At 40.6% G+C, this 13,810-nt stretch overlaps 1 protein-coding gene across 3 annotated transcripts in view; it reads right to left on the minus strand.

The window, feature by feature from the left end:
• The window catches only part of LOC125379161, a 66,056-nt gene that overhangs the window by 35,803 nt on the left and 16,443 nt on the right, over nucleotides 1–13,810 (minus strand). For 2 of the 3 annotated variants that reach the window (XM_048395225.1, XM_048395223.1), the window contains exon 1: nucleotides 10,246–10,455. The exons of the other annotated variant lie outside the window; for it this stretch is intronic. The gene's annotated coding sequence lies outside the window, so the exon portion shown is untranslated. Of the gene's footprint in view, nucleotides 1–10,245; nucleotides 10,456–13,810 lie in introns of those variants that run through there. 3 annotated transcript variants of the gene reach the window in all.

Below are 13,810 nucleotides of genomic sequence, written 5' to 3' on the forward strand. Positions count from 1 at the left end.
GACTCAACGACGTACGCCCAAGGCCGACAACTGCAGCAGAACTGCGTGTAGCGTTCCTGAGGATATGGGCCCATATCCCAATGGCCGTCATCAACAGGCTAGTCCACTCCATGTACAGGAGATGTGTGGCTGTAGTCAACGCCCGTGGTGGCCACACCAGGTACTGATTTTGAACCCCCCAGCTGTAATGTCTTCTGGTGCCTCCCAAAATTCACAATTCTCAAAAACATTCCCCAGACTGTTAATTTCATGTGGGTCAAACACTGACTTTCTCCGATGTCTTTACTTACATATACTGAGTCAAATTAAAAACTTCACATTTTTAAAAGTAATCCCATATATGATATATAACGGACAAATGTATCAGAGAAGGTAATTTTTAATCATTAGAAGGATTTTAATTGACGGTGGTAACCATAATTTGTTCCAAGCACCTACGGTAATCGGTAATAACATCAACATTTTAAATCATAAGTCCCAAGCACGAGAATCTGATGGCACAAAAGTTCAGTAGCGTGTATGGCCACCATGTGCGTTGACAACTGCCACACAACGCCTCCGCATGGACCTTGTGATGCTTGTGAACACATGATTGGGAAGACGACGCCATTGTTGCTGCAAAATGGTGCCAAGATCTTGCAAATTCTGTGGTTGGTTCTGGAGAGTGCGCAGACTTCTGCCAAGAGGATCACAGACGTGTTCGATGGGATTGAGGTCGGGAGACCTTGACGGCCAGTCGATGACGTTGACGCCCGCATTCTGAAGGAAATTCCTTGTCAAAATTGCTGTGTGGGGTCTGGCATTGTCGTGTTGGAAGATCAAACCGGGCCCATGTGCTGCCATAAAAGGCAGAAGTTCTGGTGCCAGTACCTGGTCGCGGTAAGCAGCAGCGTTGAGGTTGCAACAGATGACAGCGGCCTGGAACGTGCAGTGCCACAGGAAGCACCCCAGACCATGTCACTTCCGCCTCGAAATCTGTAAACTTCCTGTACACATCACTGGGGCGTAACGTTCATGACGGCGCCTCCACACCCTCGCCCTACCACCAGCGAATCGAAGAGTAAATCGGGATTCATCACTGAAGACGACTTGATTCCAATGGCTCTGAGTCCATCGTAGGTGTCGCTGTGCCCACAATTGACGTTGACGTCTGTGTAATTGAGTCAGAATCGGCCCGCAGTATGGCCGTCGTGCTTGAAGGTGAGCAGTTTTCAGACGGTTTCGAACAGTTTGCGCACTCAGTCTACCCCTAAACAGTTCATTTCTGGTTGATGTAGCCGTCAAAAATCGGTTACGGAGGTGACGTAAGACAATCTGACGATCCTCTGCATGTGACGTCACACGTGGTCGACCTGGCCGAGGGCGATCAGCGGTGGTACCCGTTTGCTGTAGACGCGTCTGTAAATCATAAACAGTCCGTCGACTACAACCCAACGTCCTTGCGACTTCAGCTACGGACGTTCCCGTCTGCAACATGCCGATGGCACGTTCACGTTGCACATTTGAAAGGCGTGGCATGACAAATGGCCGTAAAGACTTTTGTTTTCTTGTGTTTTTCTTTTTTGTTAATGACTGCTAGTCTAGCATGGCTGAAAACACGTGCGGTATTATGGCCACGTGACCAGTTGCACGTGAAAAAAACACTTTTGCCACAATAGTGCTGTGCACATGATTTTGATCGATTCACCTGCACAAAACGGGCGTTATCTGAAGACAATACGTGGCCATTACTGTTTAAATACACAATAAGGGCCCACAATGATAACTGGTCAAAATGTTAAAATTTTAGGATTGTGAAGTTTATAATTTGGTTCAGTATATATAAGCATTTGAAAATAAAGATAATTATATGACACATCCACATGACGTTTCTTTCGTCTTTCAGTGTATATTCTGTTACTAAAGTTGTGAGTGAAGTCCTGAGGTTCCTTTTCAAAGATTGTAATACTTGTTTTGATCAAGCAATGATTGATAGAGTGAATTTGTAGCTTTCATGCTTGAATCTCTTAAATGGTGGCAATAAGGAAAGGATAATTACTGGGTGATTTAGGCGTCCTTAAACAAAAAAGTTTTGTACAGAAATATCTGAGAAGACAAATTACCACTGGTGTTGTGTATGCTAAAGTTTAAACACCCCCGCAGTTGTTATAATGGAGGCCGTATAATACAGTCTGGAAAAGTTCTAAGAAATATCAGGGATTTTTTACAATGAAAAATGTGGGAACCATGACTATGTAACCATGAACAAATCCTCTGTAGCGAAGTATTCATATTTTGAATATGAAAGTAATAGCTTTACTTACTGTATCTATAATTGCAAGAAAGTGAATCTGGGAGGGCAAATGTCGAATTGTGTTTATATGCACATTGGATGAACAAGTTTGCCTAACTAATACCATTAATGCCCCTCGGGGGATGGGAGGGTGCGTTTATATGCCCAAATGTACCCCGAGGGGCAAATATTCCCACTAGGGTAATAATACCCCAGGGGTAATCGATGCATGTTAACAACAGGACTTTCAGACTACAGGCCAGAGTCTGGCGGAGTTTGCTCGTACATGTTGTTCTTAGCGGAAGTGCCAAATTCTATAGTTCTGAAAAAAGGTTTTTGTGCGTCAGTTTTATTGGATATATGTATATCATCTATTAATAATGACCAGTGGCGGATTCGCGGTTTCTCATACAAACTCTGTTTTTACCCTCGGTGGAGACAGGGTAGTTTATAGTGGTGTGAATTTCAAAAGGGGAGCGGGGATGTTATCCCCCTGACATCCCCCTCCCCCTCCCCCTCCCCCTGGATTCACCACCAACATTTTTTTAGTCATATTCTTAATCTAGGATAAGTTATTGTTAGACAAAAAAGCTGTTTTAGGTCTGAAAATATGAATGAGGTGCATATATTTAGAGACATCATCATGTAACAGGTGTTTTTTGAGTGTAATAGTGTCAATTATATTTCATATCATTGTTGTTAACCAAATTGTCTGTATTTATTTTATTTGTCGTTTGCGTCTCTACTGCTTACTGCATGCATTGGTTCATTCGGATTCGGGGGTGGGGGGTGGGGGTGCTCTTACATAGCCTACACGAGTGTATACATTGATGTACATCAAATACAAATACACACTCAAACTTAGTCTCTTTCACAGTCCCTGACACATATCATTTCCTTATGGCCCAGCCCTTACTGTAATGATATAGCCCTTAATGAAGCAAGTCTTGATTCTCCAATCATATCTGGTTAGTCTAACACTAACTGGCACATATCATTTCCTTATGGCCCAGCCCTTACCGTAATGATATAGCCCTTAATGAAGCAAGTCTTGATTCTCCAATCATATCTGGTTAGTCTAACACTAACTGGCACATATCATTTCCTTATGGCCCAGCCCTTACCGTAATGATATAGCCCTTAATGAAGCAAGTCTTGATTCTCCAATCATATCTGGTTAGTCTAACACTAACTGGCACATATCATTTCCTTATGGCCCAGCCCTAACTGTAATGATATAGCCCTTACTGAAGCAAGTCTTGATTCTCCACTCTTATCTGGTTAGTCTAACACTAACTGGCAAGGTGTATATATTGTGTCAGTCATGGGAGATTAAATTTAAATGTCATTACACATGTCTTTCCGTATTTCTGCAGTGTTCACGTATTCCTAATGTGTTCTCGTATTTCTGAGTGTTCACATATTCCTGCAGTGTTCACGTATTTCTGCAATGTTCACGTACTTCCGCAGTGTTCACACCTTCCTGCAGTGTTTGCATATTCCTGAAGTGTTTACATATTTCTGCAGTGTTTATGTATTTCTGCAGTGATTACGTATTTCTGCAGTGTTCACGTGGTTCTGCAGTGTTCACGTATTCCTGTAGTGTTTACGTATTTCTGCAGTGTTCACGTATTTCTGCAGTGTTCACGTATTCCTGCAGTGTTCACGTATTTCTGCAGTGTTCACGTATATATGTCTGCACTGTTCACGTATTTTTGCAGTGTTCATGTATTCCTGCAGTGTTCACGTATTCCTGCAGTGTTCACGTATTTCTGCAGTGTTCATGTATTCCTGCAGTGTTAACGTATTTCTTCAGTGTTCACGTATTCCTGCAGTGTTCATGTATTTCTGCAGTGTTCATGTATTCCTGCAGTGTTCATGTATTCCTGCTGTTTTCACGTATTCCTGCAGTGTTCATGTATTTCTGCAGTGTTCACGTATTCCTGCAGTGTTCAGGTATTCCTGCAGTGTTCACGTATTTCTGTACTGTTCACGTATTCCTGCAGTGTTCATGTATTCCTGCATTGTTCACGTATTTCTGCAGTGTTCACGTATTTCTGCAGTGTTCATGTATTTCTGCAGTGTTCACGTATTCCTGCAGTGCTCATGTATTTCTGAAGTGTTCACGTATTTCCGCAGTGTTCGCGTATTTCTGTAGTGTTCATGTATTTCTGCAGTGTTCACGTATTCCTGCAGTGTTCACGTATTTCTGCAGTGTTCACGTATTTCTGTAGTGTTCACGTATTCCTGCAGTGTTCATGTATTCCTGCATTGTTCACGTATTTCTGCAGGGTTCATGTATTTCTGCAGTGTTCACGTATTTCTGCAGTGTTCATGTATTCCTGCAGTGTTCATGTATTTCTGCAGTGTTCACGTATTCCTGCAGTGTTCACGTATTTCTGCAGTGTTCACGTATTTCTGCAGTGTTCATGTATTCCTGCAGTGTTCACGTATCCCTGCAGTGTTCATGTATTCCTGCAGTGTTCATGTATTCCTGCAGTGTTCATGTATTCCTGCAGTGTTCATGTATTTCTGCAGTGTTCACGTATTTCTGTAGTGTTCATGTATTTCTGCAGTGTTCACGTTATCCTGCAGTGTTCACGTATTTCTGCAGTGTTCATGTATTTCTGCAGTGTTCACGTATTTCTGCAGTGTTCACGTATTTCTGTAGTGTTCATGTATTTCTGCAGTGTTCACGTATTCCTGCAGTGTTCACGTATTTCTGTAGTGTTCACGTATTTCTGCAGTGTTCATGTATTCCTGCAGTGTTCACGTATTTCTGCAGTGTTCATGTATTTCTGCAGTGTTCACGTATTTCTGTAGTGTTCACGTATTTCTGCAGTGTTCACGTATTTCTGTAGTGTTCACGTATTCCTGCAGTGTTCACGTATTTCTGCAGTGTTCACGTATTTCTGCAGTGTTCACGTATTTCTGTAGTGTTCATGTATTTCTGCAGTGTTCACGTATTCCTGCAGTGTTCATGTATTCCTGCAGTGTTAACGTATCCCTGCAGTGTTCATGTATTCCTGCAGTGTTCACGTATTCCTGCAGTGTTCACGTATTCTTGCAGTGTTCAAGTATTCCTGCAGTGTTCTTTTATTTCTGCAGTCTTCACGTATTTCGACGTGCGTTCTTACTGTTAGGTGGATTATAGGCATACAATAAATTTGAGGAGTTATTCACATAGGAGGAATCATTTCTAATTGAAAAGGTAGATATACCGTATTCGAATTACGGAGCACCCAGAGCGCTCTCAAAATTAGAAATAGGGGGGCTGTTATGAGAATATTATTTTGGTGAAAAACAACAGAGTTGAAAGATCGTAAATTTTGGTTTATGCTGACAGCCTGAAATGTTTATGTACGACGGATATATCTTTCCAGAATTTAATTTCCCACAATTAAAGATGCATATAACACACGTATTATACACGAATAAATAAGTCTTGTGTACATTGATCAATCGGAAGGGGTGCTCATTGGGATTGTTCACTAGCCTATATATTAGCAAACATCGCCGTGAGCGCTTATAAGAGCGGGGCGCTTATTACGTCGAATACGGTAAAACGTATTTAAATCATTTAAACGCTACCTTTTCAAACGCAGAAGGCGTTCCGAGCTGATTTGTTATTCAGGCAGGTCGTATCTCACGCCCGGCGGTGACACCAACATTATACGTGTTGATAAAGGGGATCATATTGAGGTTGTTGTGACTTTTTCACTCTTTGAAAAGTAGCAAGTTTACAACAATACACTTGCTAATACCTTTCAAAAGATTCAAAATAGCGGATACAAGTGAAACCTTGACTTTTATATTTCACTGTTGATGTTTTTTTATTGAACACTCACTGTTTACATGGTGTGCTTTGACAACACAAACCAATTCAAACACGGTAGTCATATGTCTCACATGACAACAGACCTTACTGTACGTCTGTGATAGAAACATCAGCACGTGTTTTTCCTTTGGGGCTATATTTGAAATATGACCAGAAACCTGAATAGAACGAATACTTGGTGTCCTTTGTCGTAGTGTGTTTGACTAGGATATTGCGTAAGAACAACATACCCACTCACCTATTGACTCACACCCCTATGATTACTAACCACGTAGTATTAGAAGTAGTAGTAGTAGTAGTAGTAGTGGTTGTGATTTACTAATCCAGACTATATGACAATTCGACCCTATGTAATACCAGTAACATAACGACAAACATCGCTCACTGAAAAAGATGGGCTTCTTAATGTGTATACTGTGGCGCCGAGGGACATACAGCGCCGTACAGAACACACACCCCATCAAACAGGAACTCGTCCTAAGATAAATATCACACAAGCTCATCTCCCCAAACCAGCGACAGGCAATTACATACCCGAGGAATCTGACATATGGGAAATATCTCACCAAACATTTTGAAACCGCACAGAAAAAGCTAACGTTGCTGCTTCCCATTTTGCAAAAAACAGTAGCTCCACCAACCACCCCCGAACATTCCAGGTTAAAATATAAAATCACTCAAAATACACCCCCAAAGCAGCACAAGCCGGCTTTGTATTGTACCAAATGCTTAACATACATGAACTACTGACAGTCATAGAACAACAAAGAGACGGCCTCAGCCACAGGTGAGGACAACATCAGCTATATAGTATTAAATCATATCCCTAGAAAAAATCCAAAAATTTACTCAAATTCCGGAACTCTGGCACCACCCCTCAATCATGGAAAGCAGCTATGGTGGCATCAGTCCTAAAACCAGAGCCTCATTCATATCTCTTTAACATCCTATATTATGGAATCAATAACTAATAACAAGCTCAAATTCCAAATCGCTAAAAATCACCTTTTTGGCCCTGACCAGAGTGGCTTCACCCTAAATCGTCAAACTTTAGACCAAAGTTTTCATTTAGAAACAGGATATCAGAGTAGCACAAGCATAAAAACACAACACACTGGCCATATTTATAGATTTCAGAAAAAGCTTTTGGTATTGTATAGTACAATGGCCTAATACAAAAGTTGGAAAGTAAAGCTATAAATGGTAGAATACTGAATTTAATTCATTCTTTCCTTACCGACAGAACCATTACAGTAAAATCCCACAACACTCTCTCTGATACATATTCTATAGAAAGTGGCACCCCACAAGGAAGTATCCTGTCGCCAACACTTTTAGCCCCCTGATTGACGACATATTTCCAAATTCCACCCAAGATGTTTCAACAGCAAAATATGCTGCTGATGTTTCCCTTTGGACAAAAAACAATTAAACAGGCACAAGAAAAAAATCAACCTGTATTAACCTATATTCAAAACTGGGCTTCCAGATGAGGAATCCAAATACACAGTCACTGAAAACGCCATTGGCCTATTACTAATATAAAAGGGGGCACGGGTGGCCGCGTCGTCTAAGGCGCCGCGATTCGCTGTGCAGAGTTGCGTCCCTTGGGCACGCCAGAAACCTATGATTGCCGGTTCGAATCCAGGTTCGCCCCGATTATGTTTCTAGGTTTGTCAGAACATTACCCGTGCTAGTGGGTTTCACCGAAGTGTTAAACGTCTGAGACCTGCATCACTTCGGTCTTTCTACCCACATTAAGCTGACACGCCGTGATATAACTGGAATACTGTTAAAAGCGGTGTTAAACCCAACTCACTCACTCACTAATCAAGCAGGTATAATCTCCAAAATCAAAATAAATTAGCCTAAATTACCAGCACAACCCCATGTACCAAAACCATACAAACAAATTATTAAAACATAAACAAATCAACACATAAATTCAACCACAGCCCCACACAAGCCCCATACCACGCCCACCTACTTAAACTCACACCAAAACATAATCTAGAACACATAACCCATGCACCACTACCAGAAAAAAATATCCACAAGAAACCAGCACAAGACACAGACACATCCTAACACATGCACCACCATTTCAAATTACGTGCATTTGTTGGAAAATACCAAATGCGCAAACATGCTCCATTTTATAAAATGATAAAAAGCAACTGTATATTTCCAAAACTTAAACCAAGGGTGACAAATTTTCGTATTGTCGTGCTTGTATTAATTACGACTTTCCTGCAAAATAATTACAAAGCATGACAAGATAATACACCAAAGCCACATTTCATTAAAATGTCTTTGTTGTCACAGTGTCGGGATTAAGTGTCAAAATTTTAGGGGCGGTCGGGTAGGCTAGTGGTTAAAGCGTTCGCTCGTCACCCCGAAGACCCGGGTTCGATTCCCGACATGGGTACAATATGTGAAGCACATTTCTGGTGTCCCCCGCCGTGATATTGCGGGAATATTACTAAAAGCGGCGTAAAACCATACTCACTCACTCACTCATTCAACATTTTAACAAAATATGATCTTATATTTTACATGAATGTCCGTAAAGAAGGATCTAAGAGGATTAAAAGATCGTCAATTATCTCATGTGTAATGCATTATTTATCTTGACGTCGCAAAATATTATTGTGAAATATTTTCTTAAATTACCAAGCTCTGTAAGCGCCTTGACAAATGGGATGTTATGAGTGAGTGAGTATTGTTTACGTCGCTTTGAACAATATTTCAATTATTTTACAACGTGTCAGTTTGACGTGGGAGGAAAGTCAGAAGTGATGCATGTGTATTTGGTGCTGTGGTCACAACACACGCTGATAGATTTTTTCAGGCACGCCCAGGGGACGCAATTCTGTAGAGCAAGAGTTAGTTTCTTAGCATGAAAACACGTTGGGTTCTAAAATTGATACCGGCAACAACAATAGATAGAGGATATTTCACTGTCGCAGTTGTAGGAGCATATTTTATGCAAAACAATATGTACAGCGCACCTAAAAACTTGCATTGGTTCGTTCTATTCTGATTTCTGAAAAAAACGCGTTTGTTTACAACAAGTCGACCACGTGATATGCGCTGGAGTGTGATATGGCGCTGGCCTGTTAATAAGAAATTAACGGTTTATAACGAAACATTTTCGAGATAATAACAAACGGCAAGAAGTCATATTAACTCCATAAATGACAATCTGTCATTATATTGTCGTTAAATATCGAGTGTTCTGTTCACTGTATATAATAAATATAATAATCGTTTCCAAAGAAACGATCTCAGATTTCTTTTCATTTTTACTTACATTTGTAAGCAACCCATATTCCCGTTGGTACATTGTTCCCGCACTAATACTAAATGTCACTATCTTACAAGACCTCAATATAGTTGAAAAATAAATCGAACATATTGTCATAGCGACTGATTTACGACTACCATTGTCTGAAGTACATTTGACCCCAAAGGCAAATTACCCTGTAGCCATGTCTCCATAACTTAATTGTCATTACATTTTAGGCGCTAATCCCCGTTGTTAATCCTCACCAACATTTCATTGTATATTGACTGACAGCCAAACTGAGCTACTTTACACTTCCCGTTAATTACTGTTATTTATAGGATGACATGTATTGCCTTAATTGTTCACCCCCCCCCCCCCGAAATCCCATGTCCAGAGCAACGTCATTGTCTTTCCATTGTTGTTCATTACTATATATGTGCTACCATTACACTGTTAGTAGGGTGTTAGTCAAGCTTGGTATTCCGAGTGCTGGTGTAGGGACGACCTCGAGCAGGATATGCCGCTCGTAGGAAACGCCCTGAGGTGAGCTGGAGCTCCGCTCAGCTCTTGTACGCCTGAGCTGGAAGGTCCGCTCATAGCTGTGTTTGTGTTGTCAGAGCAGGTATTCCGCTCATTGTGCAATTGTTGTTTATTGTTTACATGTTGTGCATAAAGCGTTCCGGGACAGTGATGTCGATTTTGTCCTTTATTCCCACAAGAGCTAATTCCCCGTCAACATGCGCGTTGACAATATTTTAAATTCATATATTCATTACCCTAAGTATGTGATGTCTGTCATACGTAACATGCATTGCACTCAAGAATTTGAACAAAATTAATACTTACATGGATCATACCCGACGATGACGTTATTGCTGAGTTTAGGAATCCAGTGAACACCACCAACTAACTGGCACTCTCCACGCACTTACATAACGCTACTACTTTAACGGACAGTGATCAAGCATTGACTACACTGAAATGTCATGATGTTGCTAAGGCGCTCGAATCAATAATTTGAAATCGTGAAGGCTTCGTCTTTGTGAACAAGCTGGTAACCTGTTTTGCAATACCCGTCCCGCTGGTATTATATTTCCTCGCTATATTATTGCTTCACAAAGGTTTTATTTATACACAAAGCACTTGGATCATTGCCAGGATGGGTTGAGTGGGCATGGGAATGAGCGATTGAAATCAATACATAATCATGTTGAAGCTATGCTTCTGTATAGTTTGTTTGTTTGTTGTTTAACGCCGCACTCGGCATGATTCCAGTTATATGACGGCGGTCTGTAAATAATCGAGTCTGAGCCAGACAATCCAGTGATTGACATCATGAGCATCGATCCACGCATTTGGCATCGGTGACATGCATCAACCAACCGGTTGCATCAATCAACCGGTTTTCCGCAAGCCCGGATTGGACAACTAGATCCCAATCCTTGAGTATGATTGCTCTGGAGGCGAGCGGCTGGTTTCGGGACGGCCTTGTTGGTGACACTAAGTCCCTTGTTGTCCGTCCTGACCTGTCTTGTCCCGAGAAATCGGTTTTGAAACCCGAGGACGTGGTTCTCGGTTTGACGAGGGATATAAGCTCATGCTCTGAGGCTTGCTTCCTTGGCATGGGACGTCGATCACGTCTTGCGGAGACATGTCACTCCTGCCTTGGTGAGAGACGTCGCTCCCGTCTGAGGAGTTCCCTCCTTGGTGAGAGACGTCTCTCCCGTCTGAGGAGTTATCTCCTTGGTGAGAGACGTCGCTCCCGTCTGAGGAGTTACCTCCTTGGTGAGAGACGTCGCTCCCGTCTGAGGAGTTACCTCCTTGGTGAGAGACGTCGCTCCCGTCTGAGGAGTTACCTCCTTGGTGAGAGACGTCGCTCCCGTCTGAGGAGTTACCTCCTTGGTGAGAGACCCCGTCTTGAGGCTTGTCTTACGGGTGAGGAGTGCTGCCTGTGTCTTGCTGTGTTAAGTACACAGACACCTGCCGCCGGGATGATTGTCGGTTTAGGGCCTTGACAGGCCTCCTTGAAGATTCACATCTATAGATTAGTATTATATCCACCTAAATACCACTTTATAGTGTCTCAGATCGCTGTACTTAAAGAAAACAGGGAGCTTAAAGTGAAGCCCTTTTCCCTCTACATTCTCAACATAGTCTCTATCAGAAGTGTTTGGCTTGTGTTGGGTCCGACTTGGCCCGGGCGGTCAAAATCAACTTTAAACACACAGACGTATCTTAAAATGTATTTACATCTATAGATTAGTGTTATATCTACCTATATACTACTTTATAATGTCACGGTACATCGTATTTAAAGAAAAAAAGGGGCTCAAAGTGAAGCATTTTTACTGTATTTTCTTAAGAAAATCTATGTCAGAAGTGTTCGGTCCGACTTGGCCCGGGCGGTCAAAATCAACTTTAAACACACAGATCTATCTTCAAATGTGTTTACATCTATAGATTAGTGTTACATCTACCTATGTACCACTTTATAATGTCACAGATTATCGCATTTAAAGAAAACCATGAGTTCAAAGTGAAGCCCTTCACATTCCTCTACATTCTCAACATGACTAGTATTATATCTACCTATAGATCACTTAATAATGTCGCACGATAACTCAAAGAAAACTGGTCTGTTAAAGTCGAGCACTTTCACTGTATCTTCTCAAGAAAATTTCACCAATTGTGTTGGAGTGAAGTATACTCTTTAAAGTGAAGCCCTTTTTTCTCGGTATGTGTCTGGTCGGAAAATCCCTTGCTTTTACCTAATCCGTCGTGGGTTTTTTCAAGGATCATACTCACAGGGTAACACTTGGAGAAGGTAAGGTGAGACACTTTGCATTTCAGGATAAACCTCTCCCTCAACCCTGCTTAATGCTTCTATTAACTATGAGTGTGTTTAGGAAAACAGGATTATCTGAGACAGTTGTAATCTGCCATACCGCGAGAATACGTGCTGCATCTCCGAGTACGGTACAGAAACTGAAGTAAGTTGGGCTCTCTTAGTTTTCTGTATGCTTACACATCATCACGTCATACTGGATTTACTTTAGTTTCTTATTCTAATACTGCTAATATTTGTCAGTGGCCAGTGAAAATATCACAAGGGAAAATTCCAATATATACAAAATATACAATTTGTATATATGGTATATCCAAAAATATACAATTTTGTATATATGGTATATCCAAAAATATACAATTTTGTATATATGGTATATCCAAAAATATACAATTTTGTATATATGGATAGATTTAACCACTGCTTTACTCAGTTCCTTTATACTGGATTCTCACAATATGTGGTTGATATTGAAAATATTACTAATAATACCGGACAGTATTATTGCATGTGACAAATATACTTGAAAACTATGTTCATTATGACAACTATATTTGGAGTGTTTTACATAATAAAGAAATAGAAGATTTCAGCAGACTATATATAATACGTCCGCCTACTGTTTACAAATAAGATGATCTATACATACAAGTAGTTCAGAGTAGTTTTAAACAGTGTCGGTAAAATAAATTTATCGTGAATGGCGGCAAATATGAATATATACAATTTAATATATATGTTTCTGTTATGTCATGGTATGTTGATTCTGAATCTAAAATATTGCTTGATATTGTTTGCCAAACAGTTGTATGCACTGTCCATCGTGATACTTCTACTTAAGTATATAAAAAAGGATGTTTGTTTAGACATGCGTTCATTGTAAACAACGGCGCCGTGTTTTCGTTTGCTGGTTAGCTTTTACAGGTCAAAAGCAAAGTTAATCGCATTACTTTCGTGACGCATTTTAGGCCTGTCATACAGTTCCTGAAACAAATATATCCAATACAGCAGATGGAAGTCAATCATATTTGGCAAGACTAGATTACTGCAGTTATATATTTTATCAATATAATCAAACAATTGTTTTTATTTTTGTAAAATATGTTCATTTCAGAAACTAGATGTTAGTCTAGCCAGCGGTCTAAACTCGCATTAATTTGGTTACACGTTTCATGATTTACAGTATTCGTGAAGAATATGTAACAATTAGCCACAATTAGAGCCTTTGGTAGGAGTAGAGGGAATGATAAGCATAGACTTGCTAAGTATTTTATGATATTCATGCTAGCTCAAAAGAAACTTTGATTTATGTTTGTAGAACACCCCAAAAAGAGGGATAACACAAGTGATATATTAAGATGACATACAACTTATACATACTTACGTGTATAAACTTCTATCAAACAGTGAGGGATAACAGGTGTTTGCATAGAGGTGAGCGTATCCTGCACCACCGGTGGAACAAACACACGCACAGCCAAGTTAGTTGTTGAACCCGAAAAAACACGGAAACGATTAGCACAAGTCAAAACAGAGAATTTCATCGGACATAACTCCATTTGCTAC

Source organism: Haliotis rufescens, unplaced genomic scaffold (assembly GCF_023055435.1).
Source record: "Haliotis rufescens isolate VD_foot unplaced genomic scaffold, xgHalRufe1.0.p SCAF_14, whole genome shotgun sequence".
Taxonomy (NCBI): domain Eukaryota; kingdom Metazoa; phylum Mollusca; class Gastropoda; order Lepetellida; family Haliotidae; genus Haliotis; species Haliotis rufescens.